This window comes from Danio rerio, chromosome 9 (genome assembly GCF_049306965.1).
Source record: "Danio rerio strain Tuebingen ecotype United States chromosome 9, GRCz12tu, whole genome shotgun sequence".
NCBI lineage: Eukaryota > Metazoa > Chordata > Actinopteri > Cypriniformes > Danionidae > Danio > Danio rerio.
This window is the reverse complement of record NC_133184.1, coordinates 33,074,672-33,099,540: the sequence shown is the minus strand read 5'-3', so window position 1 is coordinate 33,099,540 and position 24,869 is coordinate 33,074,672. Positions and strand designations below refer to the sequence as shown.

General features: G+C 36.6%; 1 protein-coding gene across 7 annotated transcripts in view; it reads right to left on the bottom strand.

Moving 5' to 3' along the window:
• Positions 1-24,869, bottom strand: part of si:ch211-168k14.2 — a 241,568-nt gene that overhangs the window by 168,559 nt on the left and 48,140 nt on the right. For 5 of the 7 annotated variants that reach the window (XR_011016870.2, XR_012385502.1, XM_021478988.3 and 2 more), the window contains one exon: positions 11,328-11,451. The exons of 1 other annotated variant lie outside the window; for it this stretch is intronic. The gene's annotated coding sequence lies outside the window, so the exon portion shown is untranslated. Of the gene's footprint in view, positions 1-3,110; positions 3,228-6,461; positions 6,573-7,541; positions 7,725-7,822; positions 7,924-11,327; positions 11,452-24,869 lie in introns of all 7 variants that reach the window. One more of the 7 variants, XM_073912848.1, reaches the window with a different exon arrangement.

Here is a 24,869-nt window from a genome sequence, read left to right as displayed (position 1 = left end):
AGAAAATTCTAAATGAGTATGGTTATCTGGCTTGCTTGATTTGGGACTTGTCAAGCTGCGCATCCGATGGATTTGCTTTTCAGCGTTTGGACTTTCAGCAGTGAAAATGTAACCACACTGAACTGAACTAAGTTGAACTTAAACTCTGAAAACTGGACTGATGCAGTTTCAATTTTAATTTATTCAAACTTCTATGTAAGCTCCTTTGACACAATCCACATTGCAAAAGTGCCATAATTCAATTCATCTTTATTTCTAATCTCTTTAGTCAAGAGACGCATTCAAAATTCAAACAGCAAATTCAGTTTTCATGGGCTTATCCTACACTGTGAGACAGAATGAGTTAAGGTAATTCAAACCATTTGAGGAAACCGATTACAAGTACAGTAAACAAAGCCATTTTAAGCACAGTAAAATCCAGTAAATGAAAAGAACTCAAACCAACTGAGTACTGTAAAACCCAATAAGTTAAGGCAACTCAAACCGTTTGAGGAAACTGATTGCTACAAACCATTTGAGTTAAAAAAAACTAATCTGAGTACTTACTCAATTTAAGTTGAAGTAATGAGGTATTTAATTATTATTATGTTGTGTTTTACAGTGTATATATGTGATAATTAAAAAAAACAGACTGTTAATGTGAAATGGCCGGTTTATTCCGCTGTGGCGACCCCAGATTAATAAAGGGACTACGCCGAAAAAGAAAATGAATGAATGAATGGATAAGGTGATATGTTAATGTATTCACTGGTTAATAAATATACAACCATGCTTTTGATAAAGGTAAAAACAAGCAGTGGTAGACAGTGTAAAACATTTGATTATCATCTTAACAAAACTAAAAGAAAGAAAGAAACTGACTACCATTATCAGCAACCAGTAGGCCAATAATTTTCAATTACAGCCTAAATGTTTTATCTTAGTGCATCACTAAAATGGATGACAGATAAATCTGGGTGTCAAGGAAAAAACAATGAAAAGATCCAGTATAGATCCTGGCGCACTTGAGGCAGGGGGTTGTCTACATAGGATCTGAAGGCTGGCATAAAGTGCAGTCAGACCCTGTCCTTCAAGCCGGCCTGCTTTTCCCACCATCTCCCCCATCCTCCCCGCTGAGACATGGTGACTGTGTGAGACAATGCTTCCATTATCCACCGTCCCTCCCCAGCATCCAAAGAGCAATATGTAGGGAGCCTCAGTCGATTAAACCCAACACTCTCTCATTTATCACTCACCCTTACATGTAGGCTGGAGTGTTGAACATACACAACACAAGAGGTGCTGAGTAGGACAAGGGTACATCCTCGGCATAGTCACATTGGACTCGCACTTGCCTTAAATATCCTGAAAATTTGCTTATCTTCTGATGCAGATGTACACTTTGCTTGTCCTTAATTCTGAAATATTGCTTGGGCTTATTAAAAAAACACAAACATGATCCATTACAGCTCCCTTTGCTACCCTCGTGCACCCACATACGTGAAGCAAACGCATTAAGAACCGACAGCCATTTGTTTGCCTCCACTTTACAAGCTTCTGGGAGGTTCCACTTAGTATCGGGTTCCGTCAAAATTTGTAATAACTTAATGTGACCTAAACTAGGTCACAGGCAAATTTGGAGTTAACACAAAGATGCATCCAAACTAGCGAGAAAATGAAAACAACAGGAAATGAAAACTATTTTAATTTATATTGGTGTATTTTGAGGTCTACTAGAATTACGAATAACATGATGAACTGGAAAGAATTCAACAAATAACTACAACTGAATATCTGTCATAAGAACGCCCCATCTCATCAGTCAAAGCAATACAAATACTGGTTCATCTAACATATGGTGCATCTTTGATAATGACTACAAATTTTGACTTGTACGACTACTTTCTTATCCATATTTTTTTTTAAAAATTAGCTTTAAGCACAATGTGTTGAGGGTAATTGCTTCAAACCATCCATCCATTATTTGTCACCTATAACATTTCATTACCATTCACCTAATAAACTGTAGCTATACCTGCACTGGGAGGAAAGGTATTTCTTTTAAAGAGCCAAACTGGTCTGACTTCATTTTGCACAACATTTAAAGTTAAGTTGACGTTTGTTTCAGGACATTGCCAACGAATGGCAAATCAAACTTTTTTCTTTTGCGTTCACTTCAGCTGATAAATGCTTTCAAAATAATAATGCCCACGTCTGCCTTAATCCTTAATTTGCCTTTGTATGCCTTAACTCTTCGTAGCATAGATTCAAAAAGGTACTGAAAATTTTTCTTATAGATTAGGGAAACTTCTGACGCTAACATCCAATAGTCGCAGCAGAAATCGAGATTCAGACCAGGCAACATTTTTCCAATCTTCTATTGTCCAATTGTAGTGAGCCTGTGCGAATTGTAGCCTCAGTTTCCTATTCTTAGCTGACAGGAGTGACACACGGTGTGGTCTTCTGCTGCTGTAGCCCATCCACCTCAAAGTTGGATGTGTTGTGTGTTCAGAGATGGTCTTCTGCACATATCGGTTGTCACAAGTGATTATTTGAGTTACTGTTTTCTTTTTATCAGCTCGAACCAGTCTGCTCTGACCTCTGGCATCAACAAGGCATTTGCAACCACAGAAATGCAGCTCACTGGAAACTTTCTCTTTTTTAGACCATTCACTGTAAACCCTAGAGATGGTTGTGTGTGAAAATCCCAGTAGATCAGCTGTTTCTGAAACACTCAAACCAGCCCATCTGGCACCAACAACCATGCCACATTCAAAGTCACCTAAATCACCTTTTTTCTCTATTCTGATGCTCGGTTTGAACTGCAGCAGATCATCTTATCCATGTATGCATACCTAAATGCATTGAGTTGCTGCCATGAGATTAGCTGATTAGAAATTTGTTAATGAGAAGTTGGACAGGTGTACCTATAAAAAGTGTCCGGTGAGTGTACAGTAAACATATATATGCCATTCTCAATAGTGTGAGCCGGTGTCAGGATGTTTGCTTGTTGTATAATACCACTGCTCATGTATTTCAAACTTCTTTTTAACCACAAACATAAAAACAAAAAAATAATATGTTGTTGTGATTTTATCAGGGCTTTAATACTTGGCTGGCTACTGGCCTACCTTAGTGATTGTAGGTTGGCCTAATTCCAGTTCCTGCACCCTACCCAGGAGACAGAGACGAGCCACAGCATCCTCCTTTTCCTCTGCCCGGCTTCTCCCAGACACAATGCTGGCATCCTGACAAGATTCATTTGATCAAGACAACTCTGTCACTCAGCATATCACAACAAAAATGAATAATTTTATAAATGTAATGTTTTATACACCTGCGCCACTAGCTAAGTTGTTCTGTTACCCCATAAACAACACTTGATTTACAAATTCAAAAGCAAAGAAAAAACATGAAACCAATGCAAAGCATTTCCACAACTGCATTACCAGACACAAATACTCTGTTTAGAATACAATACCTTGGCTTCAATCTCACTAATTATCTGTTACCCTCCTGTTTAGTTAATAAAAAGCTCTTAATGTTATTTTTAAGCCCACTGCTTACTGAAAATAGACTAAAACCCTTTCCAGATTGGCTGTGTTGGCACTTGCCCAGGCTATTGTGAGGGGCAGATTGTGACACCAGCCGCTAAGCGCCGCATCCCCAGTCTGCTTACTGTGCAATCAGCTAGATGAGCATTTTAAGACGAGCAACCATAAGGGCAGCCAGTGAAACACAGCTCTGTCTTCCCGAGATGGTGCCTCTGTGAAAATAGTCTTTGGCCATCTGCCAGGGGACTCAGGCAAAAGCAGGCTCTCCGATGACCACGGGTCATTCTCATTTGAGGTGTGCCGTTTAAACAGCGCAAACATGCCACGGGTCGAGGTGATGCAGCTAACGCCCGTGTGGGATTTTGGGAATTTAGTGCGTGGCACAGTCAGTGTGTTTGGCTATGATTTGACAGACTGGAATATTTCTGCTTCATGTGGCATCCTGATTCCATAACCTTACAGTACTGATCAACAACCTCCTCCCAACTGCAAATGGCAGTCACATAAAAACTTTAGGTGTGTAGTTTGCACAAGGCTTGACAAGGTAGAGAGCAAATATCCCCACTAATTGTACACAGAAAGAATTTTTAGCATAAATTGACAACCTTAATGTATAAAATAACTTTTGAAAATTGAATATGGGTGAAATGATGTTTGTCATTCAGTGTAACAAATGTGTTAATGTAAAAAAAATAAAACCACATACGTACTCTGACCATTACATATTAAAAAGTATAAATAATCTGATTAATCAAAATACAATACAATATCCCAATATATTGTATACAATGTATACAATATATCGTTTCAGCATCACAATGTGTGCATCCGCAATAGTCACATCGCAAAGATATGCAATGTCCAGTCTGAATTATAGTTGATCAGTAGTTACAGAATTGTATTTAATCACTGTATTTATATGGAATTTATATGATTTATGCAAAAAAAATAAAAAAAATAAAAACATTTATTACCTAGAATTTTTGTCTTGTTTCTAGTCCAAATATCTAACATTCATAGCAAAAACAAGATTACTTCACTTACCATACTTGTAAAATCTTTTAATTTTCACTTATTTCTTCTGACGGTAAAATCTAGCCAATATTTCTACTTGGTCTAAGAATTTTTATATATATATATATATATATATATATATATATATATTTGGACTAGAAACAAGACAAAACAAAGAAAAGCATTTTTGCATTGTGATTATTTAATTTCTGTAGCTGAATACTGTTAGACCAGAAATCTCTCAAATAGTGCTATTCAAACCAACTTCTAAAACTGTATTCATACCACAATATTTACCGCAGAAAAACAAAATATCGCAATATCAGATTTTATCATGTAAGCCTAATGGGTAGGCATTTGAAAGATAGTGGCAAAGTATAATTAATTTAAAATTACTATTAATATGTATTTTTGGATATATCATGGCACTAGGATCTTAAAATATTATGTCATCAAATGAATCTTATTTTAAAAATGACAGATATTGACCAAAAATTTACCCAGCAAGCATATTTTTAAAAAGATGTCTAATAGACATCTAAATGTAGTTGTCTTGGCTAAAACAAGGCTAAATTTAGGCTTTCAGTGAAAATCTAATAGATGTCTAGGAATAGGCCAAAATTAGACTAGTCATCAAATAAACAAAAAGCAATGACTACACATGTAAGGTCTGTCCAATCGGTCTATTTGATCTATTTGTCTATTAGATTTTTACTGACAGCCCAAGTTTAGCCTTGTTTTAGCTGAGCTGTTTACGTTTAGATATCTATTAGACGTCTAATAAACACAAAATTGTTTGAATGGAACTGCGTGAAATGCTTAAACTTGATACATTATATTGCTATCATGCTCCTTTTATGCATTGCTAATTTTACCCATGTATAACATATGGGATATATAGATGAAGTCTTCATACAACTGTTGCTAGGTGGCAGCCATGAAAGCAAATCTAACACAAAAACATTAAAACAATTCAGAACACCACGCAATGTCTGCAGAAGTCGTTTTTGGTGGAGACAAGCAGTGTTTGCACTGAATCAGTCCCACTTGTCACCAACGTAGGCGATACTGTACACAGAAACACAGACAGACACACATAGACACACACAGACACACACAGATGAATGCTATAAAAACTAAAGTTTGTTTTACAGTTGGCGGTTCACTTCCGTTATTTGGTTTGATTGCTTTCGTATTAGAAGTGAACTGTACAAGAGTTCGCATATTGTGGTATGAAGTTGTACAACGAAGAATTATTAGCCCCTATTTAAATTTGTTTTATTTCCCAAATTACGTTTAACAGAGCAAGGAAATTTTCACAGTATGTCTGATAATATTTTTTCTTCTGGAGAAAGTCTTTTTTTATTTTGGCTAGAATAAAAGCAGTTATTTTTTAAACATTTTAAAGTCAAAATATTAGCCCCTTTAAGCTATATATTTTTTCGATAGTCTACAGAGCAAACTATAGTTATACAATAACTGGTAATTACAATAACCTAATTACCCTGACCAGCCTAGTTAACCCATAAACATAAATTAGGGAGAAAAAAACAAACAGGGGGCTAATAATGCAGGGGGGCTAATAATTCTGACTTCAACTGTATACAGCATTAAATTCTAATGATCACAGTAATCATACTAATCCATCCATCCATCCATCTATCTCACACACATACAAATGTGAAGCAGCCAGTCAAAAATATAAATGATTATCCTGCGTTAAGCCAATTTAAGACTGATTGTAGAGGCATAAGCCATGAGAACCTTTACTCAGCTCTAAGTCTGACCGGTTCAAATTAAACACACCATTTTTTACATTTATTGGCCTATAGAGAGAAAAGCAAAAGAGACATATTGACTTAAAACATTGTTAATAGTCAAAGTGTCATTAAGGGATCCTTCTGTATAACTCACACAGCAGGGTGTCCAAAAATGATCTGGAGTGATGCACTGCGCTTTGTGGCCACAGCAGTGATTTTCTGCATACAAATCCACAACGAAGGACACAACGCAAAGGATAAGAGACTGAGGGAGGGTGTGAGAGGGTGTAAAGAGAGAAGAAAAAAACACTTCAGAAAGTTGGGCCATTCATGTGAACAGAGTTCAGAGAATTTGCAGGCAGACTGAAAAAGATATTTTATGCAGGCACATAGCTGTATTCAGTGGGGGTAGGCCGAAACGGCTACATGGAGACTACAAAGCGTGGCTCCCATGGCTCATGAATAAGTCGAGGAAATGATCAGAAAAAAGGAGGAAAAAAGTGAGAGATGTTTAGACAGATGGGTACTTAAAGCAACTAGGAAGCGTCAAAAAAACCCTCTAATGCAACTTCAAATTCACCTAATAATTGATCTTTATTCTCTCTTTCTATCCACCAAGAAAGGTTAGATCAAATCTGATGTGTTATGAGAGCCTGTCAAAGAAACATCAAAGGACGTAGCTGCTTGGAGCCCCCCAGATTAAATTAAATTGCTATCAAGAGAATCGGTTAAAGAGAGAAAGAGAGGGAGTCATGGAATCAAATAAAGGACTTTGAAAAAAAAGACTGGGGCACAAAAAGAAAATAAATAGCAGAGGGATTTCTTTTCTTTTTTTTTGGACACAAAAAAAATGCAAAAGAAATTTGAGTGAAGCACGTTCTACAGTATTTTTAGAAATATGATTTGATGAGATTCTGGCAAACATTTTTCCTCAAGGCCTTTAATGTAATATCAAATGTTGCCTTGCTGGGGACAAGATGATATTATGAATTTAGAGAACATGATTTATTAATGGCAAGCTCTGTATCAACTGTCAGAAGTGCATGAGTAATTAAAAAAATCAGGATATTAAATAGCAAGATTAAATCCAATAAGTGATTTCGCTTGCCTTTACTAAAGATCTCATACAGCGATCTATTTTTAAATGTTGTGGTTATAAAAAGATTCAGATCAAAGCTGAGAAATCGCTACTGTCTTTAGACTGAGGAGTGTGGCGCTGGCTGCTCTACCAAACCTCATTCATCACATTCGCCGTATCACGCTCTCTCTGTAGTGATCATAATCCATTTCCACAGCTAGCGTCCCCTACGGCCAGGCTTCTCTCCACAGGACCAACAAACAGAGGTTAGGGGAAGCCAACCTTCTGCTTAACTGTTTTTCACACTATAAACCAATGCTTTGGTTCACGACCTCACCCCTGTGCCAGTCATATGTGAGAAGAAAAAAAAATGCATTGATAGAATAGAAATCCACCCAATATCTATAGAATGATTTGAATTTAGGTGAAGAATTTACCAGTGTATTGCCATTAAGCGCTTTTGAATCCATCCACGGGACCCTCTGCAGCCCCTCGCAACTGAAAGATGTTCTGCTTGACTACTCAAGAATGGTGGCTCCTGAGAAAATGAGTTTGTTTCAAATCAAATTAGTAAGATCTCGTGTTCCTCACCACAGAGAAATGAAAACAACATTTGGTAGATGGACCTCAACTTGTAATCAAATTCGTCAGCAGATGCAGCCCACCATAGCTGAATCTTCTCTTCCAAAGGAGGCATCACTTAAAATAACCAGAACAAAGACGACTGAAATACTTGTTACTAAAGCAAGAGCCATTGTTGTTCTTTATTACAATAAAAAAGCAACTGTTTTATAGTATAAAGTGGGTGTAATTTAGCAATGATTGATTTTAAGAAGGCTTAGTGTTGACTACAAACGTTGTCATATTGCATTTAGTACATTCAATGTCTGTTCTATAACTATAATAATCAAATGTGTATCCTTTAGGAGTGCAACTTCTCATTCTTTGATTTGGTTTTAGGTCTCGGTTTCGGTATGGCATATGTTCAGTAAAAAAAGCACTGTCAAATAAAAATAAAAGAAAAAAACTCTGCAAACAAATAATAATTCAAAATCAACACAATAGAGCAAAGATAATACTAAAATACCTTATGTACCTAACAGTAGTTTACAGTAAACTGAAAATTATAATCAAATAACACTGTATATTGTGTATAAAATTCACTGTACTTTAGGAAACACTAGTTTCCACACAATTCCTTTGTGTTGTCCCAACACAAATTGGTTAAGTTAACTTTATCATTTTTAAAATTTTAAGTGGATTTAACATAAAACAGGGCAACATGGTGGCTCAGAGGTTAGCGCCATTGCCTCACAGCAAGAAGGTGGCTGATTCGAGTTTGAATTCGGCTGGGTCAGTTTGCATTCCAGTGTGCAGTTTGCATGTCCTCCCCATGTTCACGTGGGTTTCCTCCGGGTGCTCTGGAAGATCCAAAGATTTGATGTATAGGAGAATTGAATAAACGAAGATTGTCCCTATGTGTGTCAATGAGTGTGTATGGATGTTTGCCAGTACTGGGATGTAGCTGGAAGGGCATCCGCTGTGTAAAATGTATGCTGACTAAGTTGACGGTTCATTCTGCTGTGGCAACCCTGGATTAATAAAGGGACTTACCTGGAAAAAATGAATGAATGAATAAATGAATGAAAGTTGGCCGTTCATTCTACTCTGGCGGCCCCCGATTAGTAAAGGGACTAAGCCGAAAAGAAAATGAATGAATGAATGAATGAATGAAAGTTGGCAGTTCATTCTGATGTGGCGACCCCATATTAATAAAGGGATTAAGCCAAAAAGAAAATGAAAGAATGAAAGAATTAATGAATGAACATAAAACAACTAAGCTGTTCTGTAAAATCTTAAGAATTGTGTTGATTCAACTCATTTTAAAACAGTAGTTTAAACAAGCAGCAAAAGTCAATTTTTTGAGTGTGCATAAATTAAATAAAGGTTAACCATTACTGTATATTGCTATATATTGTAGCTATTCAGTCAAGCAGAGCGATGTCATTATCTTTTGTTGTTTAATTAATATTAAAAACACAGACAACATGAATATGTTTTTACTTTATAATGCAGCACAGTGAGAAAGTTGTAGACAACACAATTTCTGTCAATTTCTGTGGATGTTCACATATCAAGGCATAAACGATTGAATGCTCATCAAGTTTGACAGCTGATCATAATTAATGGTTATAACTGAGTCTTACCATTGAGAAACAAGTCGAAATTTGTACGTCGTAACTTCCATTAACCTGTTCAGATAAGGCACATATCAGATGTCCTGCACGAGACCCATGCTTGCTCTGCATTTACTTGTGGGGATTGCTTGCATATGCATTCTAACATGCATAGAGCCAGTTCATAGAGTAATTAAAGGAATGGAGAAAATGCTAAATACAAGTATTAAAGGTGCAATAGGTGATTGTCTTCAGAAACATTTTTTGTTGTGCTGGTTGAAAGTCTCTTAACAGTCCAATAGCAATGATTACAGTAAATGATCTAAATGTGTTTATATATATTTTTATATTCTGGGTAAGGCATAAAACTAAAAAAATGTTCATCCAATTAAATAGAGTCGGACCGACATTTCCCATAATTCCAATAAGCAGCTTAGACTGTCTGTCAGCAAATGTAGATTCGGACTTCTGCGCATCTGTTCACGCAGATCCGCCCTTCGCACATGCTGGTCTGCACAAACGGCCGTGAGGTCACAAGACAGACCGGGAGAAATCAAATGCTGAATTGAAACTTTAAAAAACCTGAATCAATGTTGGAGTTACTTTAGCACGATGGAGGAGGGACGACACCATGGCTGAAGTATAGTATATAGTAGTTAGACAGGTAATGTTCTGTTTTAAAACTATTTTAGTCAGGCTAAGCTTATGCTAGATTGTGGTTTGTTATGAATGACTTATATGCATAGACGTGTTGTTCAGCCACTGAAATCTCCCAGTGAAAGATTGATGTGATTATTTTCAGTTTCCTAAGGTCCTTTTACAGCATCGGTAATGTAGATTTATATTTAGTTTAACAACAAAACATCAGTAAATAGCGCTATTCCGCCTAACCTGCTTTATTGAGCGGAAGTTGCTTTTATATTCACATTAGATCATTTTTGAACAATGACATTCTTTCTATGCTGTTTACCATGCTACTCTAAATATACACTCTGAAGTAGCATGCAAGTGTGGCTAAGTACTAAATGTTATTCCTGCACAGCGCTGGCTAAACACTAACTAACTGGTGAATGACATGAACTAGTGGGTTGTCTGTCTGCTGTTGTGATGCGGTGCGCGCGCTCACGATTTCAGGGGGTGTGGCTTTGAATCACAGTCCCTCCCCCCTTTCCAAAGATAATATGCTAAGCGGTTAGCATTTTGACAGATCACCTACTGCACTTTTAATGTTTAATGCAAAACCAAAAAAAAGACTATATCAACTGAACCGCAGAGGTTGTGCCTAATGGTTCAATATTAATCAGAGTATTGCAGCATCCCTAGTACCTTGCTTAATTAAAACAAGTGAAAAGAAAACTTGCATAAAAGCACAGCAGTGATTACATGAAGTCATGTGTAATTTTATCAAATCTGTTGTGTTCGTGTGACCCCCAAACGCCGTTTGTCATTTATAGAATTATGTGTAGCTGCAAGGAGCACAGCACCACACAAAGAAGTGCACTGCAAGGTAAACATGGCCCTGTCTGACCTTTAGGGGAGCGCGTGATTGTGCCAGCGTCGCCATTAACGTAAACACCTGTGTTACAGGCAGGGGTTGGCAGCACTGCCTCTATGGACTAGCATTGATTTCCACTTAAGCTCAATACAGCTACTGTGCACCTCTGCCTCAGCACTGGCAATATTTATCCAGGGGCCAATAGGGGACATCCTTTTGTGGTGCAGGCAGAAGGACAAAAGCAGCCACAATGGCTAAGAATCATCCCACCTGTTGACACCAAGCTTCTTCCCCAGCTTATTCATCCTGGCACCTCAGGGGAGCTCTGTCTGTCGCCTCTTTGTCCATCCTTGGTCGCTTCATCTTTTTTCCTGATCTGACATCTCAGTCACTTCTGTGGGCAGAGATATACTGCCGGTTATCATTTTGCACAGTAAACTGAGAACAGAAGAACAACTAGGAGGAATGGATATAAACACATTAATGATTCCATTGATTTTTATCTTGGTTTGAGTTATTTTGGATTTAGTTACAATATTCCATATAATACTCAAAACTGATACTGACAATGATGACAAATGTACCTGATAGGCATGACAAAACTTAAATAAAACCAATAAAATAAGTGTATTATGTGAAATACTTTGTAGTCTTATAATTTATTGTTCTTTACTATATATTTACAAAGCAAAATCCAGTAAAACTGACTCAGTTCAGAGAGTATTTATTCCCTCTTTAAATATGGGCAAACAGGTTGGTAAAAAGTAAAGCGGCTGTCTGTGGAGTTGCTTAATGATCCTCTGCTGAGATTTTGAGAGATTTAATGTATAATATTTCAGCTGATTTCCTCTAAGGCTGCGACTGAAGTCAAATGTACTGTAGTTTTGTGTTTCTCTTCTGTGTTTACTAACAGCGTGTGTCCATCATCAGTGCTCAATCATCATATTAATGAATCCTTTCATTTTCTTTTTAACTTGAGTAATTTTAACTCAATTTAGAGAGGAACCTAATACTACCTAAACTGAATAAATTTGACTTTTTTTGTTATGTATATACTATTTATTACACTATTACATTGTAATATATAGAAAAAGCAATAGGGTCAAAATTAATTTTGTAATACAAATAAAACAAATCTTTATTAAAAGTTTTGCATCTTGTTCTGAATTTCCATTATTGCCATTAAAAACTATGGGGTCAGTATGCTTAAGACATGGAATGAATGAACAAACGAACGAACGAACGAACGAACGAACGAACGAACGAACGAACAAACAAACAAACAAATAAATAAATAATACTTTCATCAGCAAGTAAAAATGGCTAAAATGTGACAAAGTACAATTATACTGTTTCAAAATGAATTGCTGTTCTTCTGAATGTTCGATTCGATGTAGTTCAATGTGTTTCCACAAAATATTGAGCTATTTTCAACATTAAGAGAAGTTTTTTTAAATCACAAAACCAACATTTTCAGAAAGTATTTTAAATTGTAATAATGTTTTATAATATCACAGTTTTTTACTGTACTTTTAACAAATAAAATAAATGCAGCTTCGGTGAGCATCAGAGACCAACAAAGTAGAGCTGTGCGATTAACTGAAATTAAAGCACAACTGCAAATCAAATAAAATCACTTCAAATCACTATTGTCATATAATCAGCAGCAAGTTTGCTGTGATGAGTGAAAAGCGGCAATTTTAAACATTGCGATTAGTTAATCGCAAGAGGCTGCAATATAAAATATATATGTATAGTTTCATTTCCCCCGCCCAGAGTAAATGCATGACTGCCGGTGACATTTTATTCTAGCCATCAGATTATGCTATACCAACACTGTATTTGAATGGTTTTGTTGGGATTGGGGATAAGATAGGTTAGGGCAACAGTAAAGCTTTATATCACACTTCTTCAAATTAAAATTGACACTGGTAGCAAAATCTGATGGGTACCATATTGCGTTATCAAAATGTGCTACCTACGTTTGGAATGGGAGGTAGGGCAGTCTGACAAGGTAGGACAAATCGACAGAACACCAGTTTCGTTCATACTTTCACTTCACAATCAGAATTGCACAACCAAATTGCACCCACAATAACAAAAAACCAAACAAGAAAGCGCTGACAAGTGGGATTATGGCGTCTGCTAGAAGTAATAGACAAATTAACATCAAAGAAAAACAGCATTTGTAATATGAGAATATTTTGATTTCAAAGTCACGCACACTGAACAAAAGCAGGTCGTTTTTAAGAGCTGTCACAGAATTATTGCCACGGCTTATAAATTATTAAGCTGCAGCTTGACTACAAATTTAATTTGTTAATCAAATCACAATTGCAATATCTGTCAGAAAAAAATCATTATTAGATATTTTCCCCAAATCACACAGCCTTACAACAAAGCATCAACAAAAACTTACAAGACTACAAATATTTGTACCCTAGAGGATAAAAAAAACTTCAACATCAAATTCACAATATGAATTCCATAGTGTAGTATTAGAACAAGTGTGGCCCTGTAATCTGTGATCAGCAGTCCTTTCTGCTGGGTGATAGATGTATAGAACCAAGTGGAGAAGACTTGAATCTCTCTAGGTGGGCAATGGTAACCTGGTGACCTTTGTAGAGGAATTTCTCGAGCAAAGGTCAAGCGGCAGGAGCGAGGTAGCATGACATGTGTCTAAGCTTCACACTACAGATTAATGCATGCCTCCTCTGTCCCAAAATGAATTTACCAGCCCACACGCCACAGGGAGCACCGTACCACAGGAGGGCACTCTCAAAAGTAATCAATAACAAAACAAAGATGCCAGAATTGGAGATATTTGCAGCGAGAGTCCTCCCTATTTTTCCGCTCATCCTGAAACCTAAATAAGTAGATTCACAGCCATGACGACTGCTGAGACTGCAGGGGTGGGATCTGGGTCCAGCCAATAGAAGCTCATTTCAGTCAAAGCCCCAGCCAATAGAAATGGACACAACAACAGAGAGGCAACTTAATGGCCTAAAATCCCAAATCACCATGCAGTGCTGATCAATTCATTCAGCCAGAGGGCTGAAGCAAAGGCAAAAAAGGAACTCAAAAACCAGCCTTAAGAGGGTTTTTGGGTACAGTTGTAAAATGGTACACTATGTACTTACCTATTAAGCATATATTAACAACAACATGAGCACAATATTAATTATATGAATGCATTTGTATAAATAGATTATCTTGCTTATTGAAACCTAATCAAATGTTCATGATAAATGTGTTGTCAACAGTCTAAAGTGCAAGTAGTGGTAATGTGCAAGCAATAATAAAGTAATAATAGAAATACATAATTAATAATATTAATAAAATAATGTCCAGTTTCTGGCACAGATTGATTGATTTGCTTTATATTACCTCATTGTATCATCAGAAGCAACAATCATCCATTTTATTTTGCTTGGGTTTTATGGTTATATTTTAAGACACTGCTTGTGCTGATAGCCATTGACTTGCATTTTATGAACAATCAAAATGTCATCTACACCTTGGATGGCTTGGGTTTTCATTTTTAAGTCAACCATCCCTTTCATGTAGTAACTGAGGGAACACTCAAAATCTGCTTTGTGCATCACAATATAATTGTACACAGAAAGTGGATGTAACTATTGGACAGTAGTAAAGTACTGCATCTGAGGTCATGAATGAAACTAATGTTGTCAAGAATGGAGGTAATAAATGCAACAAACACAGAAACAAATGATATGTTAAGACATCACATCTATTATCAGCCTTAATGCTTCAAGTGAAATCAAAAAACAAATTGGTATGACTGACTAACAAAATCAGGCAAGACAAGGTTTTGGGAGATCAGGGGTGTGAAAAACTGTGCTGTGGCTAACATAAATACAACGAAGAGCGGATTTAAAATAAAAAATGCAACTGTAATGGACAAACCAAAATGGACACTGCTCTTTTTTTTTTACTTTGATTGTATAAAGTGCTATATAATAAACATATATGACAAATTGCAGAGTTTGGCCATACTTATTTACATATCAGTTGCTTTCTTAATTACTGTTTCTCTTTTCTTTGTATGTTGCCATCAAAAATGTAAATTAATTTTAATGCGCATACTGGAATTTGTCTGATCAGGATCTGATCAGGGCTTGATAACTGAGTGAGAACACTTTCGTTCTGCCTAATCAGAATTGCACAACTAAACTACGCCAACAATGAACAGGAAAGCGCTGACAAGTGGGATTATGGCATCTGCTGCTTCAGAAGCATTAATAGACAAATTAATATCAAAGTATAGCATTTGTAAAATGGGAATATTTTGTTTTCAAAGTCACAGACACCAAACAAAAACAGGTCATTTTTAAGAGCTGTCGCATAATTGTTGCCATGGCTTACAGATTATTGAGCTAAAGCTTAAATTAAATTATATTAAATCATAAATCAAATCACATGTCACAATATCTGTCCAAAAACACAAACAAACCAAAAAAACAACACAATTAGGTATTTTGCCCGAAGCGCACAGTGCTACTTTTCATCAACCGTTTTTATGCGCATCTCCAAAATACACATAAAAAAGGTTGATGGAAAAATATCTATTGTCGGTTTATGTTGTTATTTAGAGTAAACACCACTCACCAGAGCATAAATTCTCAACTAAATGCCACTTCCAATGATGTGAACCCAACTGGATGTTCAATAATAGTATGGTATGCATGTTTTACACTTGTCTTTAACTCTAAGCAAAGAACAAAAATAGCTTTGCCATGAATACACAGCGGCCTTAAGGAGATGCTACATATTCAGAGGTTTTATCAGATCGCTCGAATTCTCTTTAGTGGTGTTTTCCTTCCATGTTGCAAAGATGTGGCTGATTGCTCTGCTAAACCAATAACAGTCATGTATACAAAGGCATCTGTGAGCTGTTACGATATAGCTCTTCATAGACCTCCTGGTAGGCACTTCAAAGATCTGCCACTTAAATCTATTAACATACAGAAACAAAATCAGACACCACAAAGAAAGCGCCCCCACCCACCCCAACAAACACACGCCCAAACACACGGTACGCTCCGTACAACCCCCCGCACAACAGCATCAAAGACAACATCCAGATAACATGGACAAGAAAACAGCGCCGCTTATAGAGTGTGCTATAGCCTTTGTCCTATACATCCTCAAATCATCTTCTGTCTCTTAGCCCTCCTGAACATCATTACAAACGCCCGATGTCAGGAAGAAGAAAAGCACTAATCATCTGAGAGATTAACGGCACAATTAGATGTGGAATTTCGTAATCATTAAGGCAGCAAACCGTTTAGCTCGTGTTATGCCTGATCCACTTAGTAAAAGAGACCGAATCAGAGGAAGATAAAGAGGGATGGAGATGAATAGTTCTTTGTTAGTTTTTTGTTTGGTTTTTTTAGGGTGGGAATTAGGATTCCTCTTAATGATGCAGTTCTTTAATGAGTCCACTACACACAAACCCAAATTTAGTTTTTTGGTGGTACATTTTTAGGATCTTAATTGTTTGATTAAAATTTAATAATCAAAACAGATGTTTAATCAACTCACTTTGCAAAATGTTAATGATTTTACAAAAGTTAACAATGATACAGCTCTACAAAATGTCTTCAGAAATTCTGCGTTTCCATGTAGCATCAACTGAACTGAGCTGCACTATTGTCTGGGTTTTGCTTTTTCTAGACTGAGTGCCTTATGATTTAATATGAATGTAAAAATACATCATAGCATGTAATGGATAGGTCACCTCATAATTTAAAAGGCATCTATTTTACCCCCTTTTCAAGATTAAAAAAAAAGTTTTTTGTGTCTCCAAAATGTGTCTGTAAAGTTTCAGCTCAAAACATCCATCAGATTTTTTTTTATACCTAATATAATTAATTAGAACATTGAAATTTTCTGCTTTGAACACAATGTAGCTGTTTTGGTTGCCTGTGTCTTTAATGCTAGTGAAATATGTGTCAGATAAACAGCACAGTGACAGACATAAAGAAAGCAGATCTCGCGTAATGTTTGTGAGAAATACTATATACAGTAAGAAATTTCCCAAAAATAATTACATGGATTTGTTGTGGAGTTAATTCAAGCCCTTCTGCAACCATGAGTCACACAAATAGATATTACACAGCTGTCAATCAATTCAGTGGATGGTGAAACCGCATTCCTATGTAACGTTGCCGTGGGCCTCAAAATGGGAGGGATTTGGATCCTATTCTAACGTCAGGAAATTTAAAAAATGAGACTTATTGTGTTTATATCCCTCCCATTCGACTGTGGACACACTATACCTACACAAAGTTCTGTCCAAACAGCTTAGAAAAGATGATCTTCATCATAGGTGCCCTTTAACGTTTTCTGTTGAAATTATCATAATTAATGAAAGGACATTGTGTAAATGCACTTTCTGTATGTGTGGCCGTAACTACTAAAACTTAGCCAAAAAACAAAACTTTTAATCAAGTTGTAAATATAAAATACTATAAAAAATTATTTAGGCTAAGAATGTGCACTCATGTTCTACTACACTAACATTAATCATGATCTTACATAGTTCTGCTATACATGGTGTAAGTGCCAGCATAAACAGGTGGTTCTATATTTCAAACTCTCTTTCTATGAGAGGGGTGCTATTTTTGTGGTTGGAGGGTGCTTGGCAAGAGGATTTTATCTGATCAAGAAGTAAAACTGTAATTGAGTATGCAGAAGTAAAACTGCCAGATCAGAGAATATGCTTATAAGGACAGAACAACATCATAAATCTCTTAACCAATTATTAACATACAAATAATGTTTCAGCCACTTTAGTCTTTGTCTGTTAGTATAGAAGCCTGTAGCCCTGTTAGGTGAAACAGGGAAGTCAGAAAGCAGAAGAGGATGGGGAATGAAGCAGATGCTCAATAACCTGAAATTAAAGGACACAGATAATAAGAACAGTGATGAAGTACATATAAGCTTTCAGAGGCAGCATTGAGATACCCATGAACACAACAATATAGTGTAATTTAGAAACCTATCCACTAATTAAAACACATTAGATCACAGCTTGATCTACTCTGACAACCAGTCATCTGTTTCAGAAAAGAGAAAAAAATCTGTTGCTTGTTTCTAGAGGGAAAACGTGCAGTTGCATACAAGTTAGGGCTACAAAATAAATCAGAATTTTATCACAATTGCAATCGCAATCACAATCAAAAGCAGCAATAGTCATTCACATCTTGTCAGGTAAGCACAGAAATCTGCTCTAAAGGCCAGACGGCACTCTCACAGAAACTCCAAACACAGAAAAAAACATAATGGATGCATAACAAACATAAGATTTCACTGATTTCATTGATTTAGCGTGACTAAAGGCTGGTTTATACTTGGTCGTGCATTTATACTTCTGCGTGCTGTTTCTATTGCTCTACAATAACACTTTCAACACCCTAGCTGGCAGTGAGGTTTTTAAGTTCCTCTGTGTCGAGTTTCTTCACTGGTGTTTTGTTTTTTCTGAACGCTACCTTAATGTACAAGTAGCTAAAACTCACTCATTCAGAGGCAGGAACCGGTGGAACTCGGAACTCGACACTTGTAAACACTCGCTCCACCACGGCTATCAGTCCCACCCACACTCGTCAGCCCAAAGGAGCCAAACGATCACAGAGCGTGCGATATGCGTTGTTGCAAGGTGTAGTAAACTTTTTTGAGAGGCGTGCGTCAAAGTCTGTGTCAGCCAGGCTGAGGGCTATGCGACCGCTCGAAGATTGCGCAGGAGCATAAGCATCCGCTTAATGCAAAGGTATAGATCAGCCTTAATAATCACAGAACACAGAATCGTGTAACATATTTTATTTCAATCACTCAACTGAAGATATGTAGTGAGTTTAAAGTAAAAACATGCTATTTTTCTGTGTGCTGTATTTTCAGTTGTAGAAGTAACACAGCCGTAGTTTACTGACAAGCTACACAAAGAGCTGTCGTTATCGTAGAATGGTTATCTAGGATTTCATAACCGGACAATAAAAACCTCATTATAAATGTGATTTCCTGTAGCTTTTCAGTGATCTTTGACTTTTTCTAATAAACCCTTACCTGTCTGAAAGCACATGCGTTAGGTTTACTACTAATTAGAGAACCGGTTGAAATGCACACACTATCTTTCAGTCCCAGTCAGTCCCAGTGTTGGTACATTGTGTTTTTTGACAGTTGATCTGACAGCTAACTTCCCTAAACAGAATCTCACAGGCTGCTTCTGCGATTTGATGCTACTTGCACACAAGCACAGAGGGCAACTGGAGGAAAGAAGCGAGGTGAGGGGAAAAAAAGCACAAGGTACATGTCCCATCATCTATTTTTATGCTTCTTTTAATTTACATTTCCCTGCCTGGCTGATAAAAGCGGACAGGGAACACAAGGACGCTGACACTGGGATATCTGGCGGGCAGCAGAGGTCAGCTTTTAACCTGTCAAAAGCGCAGTACTTATTAGAATAAATCTCCAGACTCACCAAAGGGCAGCACTGGCCCCTGGTTCTAGCTGACCCAGGGTGGGTTGGAGAGGGGCAGAGGGCCTGTGCTCTGATGTGCAGGTATGAACCGAATGTCCATAATGAAAAACCTGTTCAGTGAGATAAGGGCTGAAAAAAAGGGCAGGGAGGTGGAAAGGTGTAAGGGTTGAGGGACAGTAAAGACATAAAGCCAAGGTAACAGGGAGCATCAATGATTCGTTTATGAATGGCCATTTCTGCACAAGAAAAAAGATGTCACTTCTGAAACTTGAAAACAAACCATAAAAAAAAGATTGACTGGTGAAATATTTGAATAAACATTTTATTAAAAAAATTAAATGGGATGACCCACTCAGTCAGGAAAAGTATGTCACATAAAAAAGTGCCCAGTCCCTAAAAAACATTCAATCAACACTTATCACACATTACAAGAACTAACTCAAGGGGTTTTCTTTTTAGTTGTTTTTATTTCACATTTGATCTACATCTCCTGACTGAAAATGTTCTCTGAAAGCATTGTTTCAGCTTACAGAATATACACATTTTACAATTTAAAATAGGCACTAAGTCACTATTGTGTGTAAATTATTATGCATTTGTTTGTTTGTTTGCTTACTTTGACTTGTATAAAGTTAAAATCATTTTCCTGGTGTTCAAATGTTATTTGCTTAATACTTGCCAATATTTCACAGTAGGGCTGCATGTTTCTGGCTAAAATGAGAATCACATATACAGTTAAAGTCAGAATTATTAGCCCCCCTGAATTATTAGCGCCCCTTTTTATTTTTTCCCCAATTTCTGTTTAATGAAGGGAAGATTGTTTCAGCACATTTCTAAGCATAATAGTTTTAAAAACCTATTTCTAATAATTGATTTATTTTATTTTAGCCATGATGACAGTAAATAATATTTTACTTGATATTTTTCAAGACACTTCTATACAACTTAAAATGACATTTAAAGGCTTAACTAGGTTAATAAGTTAAACTAGGCAGGTTAGGGTAATTAGGCAAGTTATTCTATAACGATGGTTTGTTCTGTAGACTATCGAAAAAAAAAACAGCTTAAAGGGGCTAATAATTTTGTCCCAAAAATAGTTTTTAAAAAATTCAAAACTGCTTTTATTCTAACCGAAATAAAACAAATAGACTTTTTCATGAAAAAAAAAATATTATCAGACATACTGTGAAAATGTCCTTGCTCTGTCAAACATCTTTTGGGAAATATTTAAAAAAGAAAAAAAAAAAATCAAAAGGGGGCTAATAATTCTGACTTCAACTGTATATATATATATATATTTGGCTTAAAATCAAGATCATGATTTACTCACGATTCTGTAGATGTAAAATAAAGGTTAATTTGAGTAGGATATTATTAATTATTGTTATTTCTTAATTATATGGTAAAACAACAATAATAATATTTTTAGGGATGTCCCGATCAGGTTTTTTTTACTTTGAGTCAGAGTCATTTGATTTTGAGTAACTACCAGTACCAAACCCAATATTAAATATATAATATGTTAATTGGGGTAACGATGGTTTGTTCTGTAGATTATCGAAAACAAAATTAGCTTAAAGGGGCTAATTATTTTGTCCCAAAAATGTTTTTTTTTTTTAATTATTAACTGTGACATACTGTGAAAATTTCCTTGCTCTGTTAAAAATCATTTGGGAAATATTTAAAAGAGAAAAATAAAAAAAATAAAAAGGGGGCATATAATTGTAACTTCAACTGTATACAAAAAAAAAAATATATATATATATATATATATATATACACACACACACACACACACACACACACACACACACACACACACACACACACTCAACATCCGATTCTGATCTAGTCTGAAACCGCATGATCGGGCCAGATTTCCAATCACGTTATAGGATCTAGACATCCCTAAATAATTGGCCTATGAGTGGGTCTACTGTTGGTAAAATGCTAGATTTTGTATTGACTTTGAATGGTATATTTTAAATGAACTGACTTTAAAAATGTCCTGGTTTTTAATGCACAGTAAATTGATTATATCAGAATTTCATTATTCATAATTCTAAAGTTGAATTATTATATTTGAGACATATGCTTGTCATCTGTCATTGACAACATTATTAGACCATTTTTTTCACTGGTAAAATGAAACATTCGTCATGATCAGATTCCCTCTTACATTATATTCAATCTTAAATAGGCTAGATTAGTTATGGCATTGTTAAACATATCTTTTCATGCACAACACTTTGAAAAAACATATCAAATGCTTTTCGTAAAACGCAATTTGATCATTTAAACAATTTGCAGGCTTTCGGTTTCATGTTTCTCTTTTTTCTTTTAATCGATTTGATCTTTTTTTGATTATCCGTACAACTCTATTTCACAGTAGTACTGAAAATGGGTTTCAGCATTTACACTTTTTTTGTATTATACTGAAGTTCCGGTATTTGTGACAACACTTCATAACATACAATACACAACACTGTATGCAAGTGTCAGCTATGATTAGTATTTAAAATGTGATTTTCACCTAAAAAAATTATAAATCTAGGTAATCCAAAATAAAAGAGAATAAAGAGACAACTTTCTATGAAATGCAGATAATTGCCTTGAAAAAAATAACTGATGACCTCTGACCCCACCAAAGAGGATGAAAGCAAGAGATTGACATAAACGAAAGAGTGGAAAATCAGCCAGCCCGCAAAGACAAACACCACACAGGAAGAGCTGGAGGCAATCGCTCGGCACTGAATCAACACTGTGTTAATGCCCCCTCGAGAGAACGCGTGCCACGCCACACCTGAGGAATGCTCTCTGATGCGCCCATAACCACAGCCAGAGGGAAATGACGCCCGTGCCAGGCTGAGTCCCGCAGAACAGATCCAAAGCTTTCACTGCACCGCGTTTACTCTGGGAGGGGGAGAGAATGAGGTCAGATCCGATGGATTTGAGCATAAATAGGGAAAAGTTTAACTAAATGATGGCATAGGTTGAACAATGCAGCCATCATCAATCACTCAGGGCAGTTTCCTGCAGGAAGCTCACTCACTCTGCTTCCCTACACACTACTGAGGCTGTAGGATCTGCTCACCCAGTTGACCCACAGTGGCCCATTGCTATGACATCAGAAGCCCCAGATGCTGTGCTGGCAGCTATTGAGAGGAAGCCCTGGAGGTGGCATTTGCCACAGGCCCCTGGAGTGCAGCCCACCCCACTCAACAGGAAGCAGAAGCATATCAAATAGTAACAGAGCCCAAAACTGCATGAAAAAATAAGCTAATAAAACACACCCAAAAAAAAGATTAGGCACTATGCTTCTGATAACTTGAGACCTGCATGTTCAGATGCAGCAAAGATTTATGTCACAAGGGTCCAGATTTATGTCACAAGAGTGTACAGTAAACAGAACACTACTATTCTGAAACGTTATTACAAGATTATAATATTGTAACTTAAAATAAATTATATCAAATAATATTATATATACATTATAGAAAATTTAGTCAGCACAGAATTAAACAAAGTCATAACAAAGTTAAATCTTTAACCTAAATTTTTCGGAATTAAAAAATGTGGCATATTGGAATAAAATCTTATTAATATTATTATTATTATTATTATTGTTGTTATTGTTATTGTTGTTTTATTTTTTAATAAATAAAAAATAATTATTAAATTATTATAAAAAATATTATTATTATTATTATTATTATTATTAATGATAATTTATTATTATTAATATAATAATAATAATAATAATAATAATAATAATAATAATAATAATAATAATAATAATTGTTATTATTAATATATGTTTTATATTATTACAAAAATAATAATAAATAACATTGCCAATCAGCTGGGTGTTAAAGGATTCCAGTTTTAAAATCCTTGCCCTGTGCATTTTTATCACCCAGGCAGAGCTACTCTTAAATGATTTATTGAAGGTTACTTCATGTGTGGTCTCCAATTAATTGAACTTGTTAAAACAACTTAAAGAGCTGTCAGGTCTTTAGACAACAGTGCACTTACATCACTGTGAGTTATAGCAAGAGGATGGAAGACTTAAAGAAAAGATGCTGCAGGAAAGCCTAAAGGTCGCTGCTTCCTTCCCCTCAACCATGCACTAAAAGCAGCTTCTGATACAAAAATGGCTACAAAAGGACTACTAAGTAACTGACCCAAAAACAAAGGCCTTTAGTGACAAATCCATTCTAAGTCAATCAAACACACGTGGTCGAGTCATTGAAGTTGACACCACTTGAGAAGATCAGAAAAGAAGCGTCTTTGATCTCCTGACCTGTGTTTCCTCTTCAGAGTATCGCTGTGTGACCTGAGCTCACCCCTGTTCTGGACAGAGAGAAGATCGCCTGTCTGCGGCTTTCAGAGCTGGTCATCATTAGTTGCTTAGTTAAAGACAGCCCTCAGTACCTTAAAAAAGCCTTAAGAACTTTCAGTTTCGATTCCTTTTTTTATTCTGACACATCTATCTTCTCAAGACCACAGGTTCAAGAAGGCTAATTCAATTTCACCCTGCTGCCCCGGCCGCCAGGTTGCAGAGACGTGCATCTACAAGATACAGCCTTGCAGCCTCAGCTGGAGATCCAGGAGGATTTTGGAGGCCCTCGGGCAGCCTCGAATGTAATAGACACAGTTAATAAGATTGCAGAGAGGGTAGAGGAGGATGAGGCACAGGTACAGCATGCCATAGGCTTCCTGCCCACCGGTGTGGTGAATGTACCGGCTAGACCACCCATGTGGAGAACGAAGACTCTTGCTTGGCAAACTTTTATCAGGAGGAGGCCAAAGTGTGTGCGACTCTCTCAAGGAGATTTGGAAGACTTAGAGGAGAAAGTAGTGGGGGCAACATCTGTGTGGCGCACCATCGGCTTCGGTTCACTTATCGGAGCGCTCGCTCCCTGCACCAGATGTGACTCGGAGGTGGGCGTGAGTCGCGGCGAATGCCGGCACAGCAGCGGGCAGCCCCCCTCTTCTCCTCTCAATACCTGACAGCTGCTGACCCAGAGGAGCAGAGGAAGAAGAGAAAATTAAAGTCAGACGGAGAAGAAAAGGGAAGAAATCACACTTTCTAAAATGCATTTCGGTTCCTGGAGGGCCACTGATAAGATGTGTCATTCCACAGGTCTAAGTGTGGCTCATTGCTGGAACCTCTTAAGTTGGTTACCACCAACTCATTTACATCTAGAACCTCAAAATGAGGTCATCGTTGCTTATTCTAAAGTCCAAAGTATACCTGATTTGTTCTGCGCAGATAAAGGCAAAGTAAAAAGTCAACCTCTCAAAGTACA